Consider the following 1,403-nt stretch of genomic DNA (forward strand, 5'->3'; position numbering starts at 1 on the left):
GACTCGTGGTTGGTGACATGGTGACTTCCGGCGGTTGGGTGGCACGACGGCCGTGACCTGCCCCGTGCCGCCACCGGCTGGCGGGAGCGACGGGTCAGCTATCTCAGTGCGGCGACCGGTGGGGCTTAACGCGGTTGACACTGGTGACCGGCGGCTACGCGCTCTACCACAGAGCAGGGCTGAGCACTGTTGGGAACACTGAGGCTGAGGCTGAGGTGGCTGAGGCTGGGACTGAGGCTGAGGCGGCTGAGGCTGAGGCTGAGGCTGAGACTGAGGCTGAGGCTGAGGCTGAGGCTGAGGCTGAGGCTGAGGCTGAGGCTGAGGCTGAGGCCTGAGGCTGAGGCGGCTGAGGCTGAGGCTGAGGCTGAGGCTGAGGCTGAGGCTGAGGCGGCTGAGGCGGCTGAGGCTGAGGCTGAGGCTGAGGCTGAGGCTGAGGCTGAGGCTGAGGCTGAGGCTGAGGCTGAGGCTGAGGCTAAGGCTGAGGCTGAGGCGGCTAAGGCTGAGGCTGGGGCGGACGGCACTTCCGCCATGCCGCGCCGCTGCTGCCGGCGGCGGGGAAGGCCGGCCAACCACCGCGATGGGACAGGGGGACTGGGACAGAGAGAACGGAGGACTGAGGACAGAGAAAACTGCTAACAGAGGACCATAGACGAAGAGGACTGGAACAGGAACGACTGGGGACGGACAGGATGTGGGACAGGGACAGAGCAGGGATCATTGCGAGCAGGGAGGACGGAAACAACCGCGAACATCGAGGCAGAGAACGGGGAGGACGGAGCACAGAACGAAGGGGGGGAACAGAGAGAACTGCGAACAGACGGGACTTACGACAGGAAAGGCGGAGCACAAAGGAGGCGGGGTCGTTGTCCTCACGTGTGTTCCGGACATGCTAATGATATGCGAGCTATTTGCGGGCGGGCTAATTGTAATCAGATCGTTAGCGGTGCGGTCAGGGGGGGGGGGGGGGGGGGGCGGCCTGCGACACAGATGCGTACAAAGGGGAGGAGGGCTGGCCCTAGGCTCGTTAGTACCGAGAGGCGGCTGCACAGAAGCCGCCTCGGTGCTTCTGTGCGGCCGCCTTGTGATGCGATTGCAGGGATGATGGATACAGGGGTGATGGATTGCAGGGACACGCCAGTCCTGTCTTAATGGCAAGTTACCAGAACTCTACCGTCCTGTTTATGGAACGGCCCTATATTTTTAATAGAAAGATGTCTGCCGATTAGCTTGCAACGGCACGGTCGGCGAAATCATGATGTCGTTATGTTTATCACTGGTGCATATTTCTGAAAGTGGTAGCTTATAGATGTGCTAAGCCTGTCATTTAAGTGGGGTCGTGTGGTTATTGCAGAGATAATGTTGCCTGCTCCCTGCAGCCCACGTATGTGCGAAAGCGACCATCT

This window comes from Pollicipes pollicipes, unplaced genomic scaffold (genome assembly GCF_011947565.3).
Source record: "Pollicipes pollicipes isolate AB1234 unplaced genomic scaffold, Ppol_2.1 Scaffold_7262;HRSCAF=8765_pilon_pilon_pilon, whole genome shotgun sequence".
In the NCBI taxonomy this organism is placed as follows: domain Eukaryota; kingdom Metazoa; phylum Arthropoda; class Thecostraca; order Pollicipedomorpha; family Pollicipedidae; genus Pollicipes; species Pollicipes pollicipes.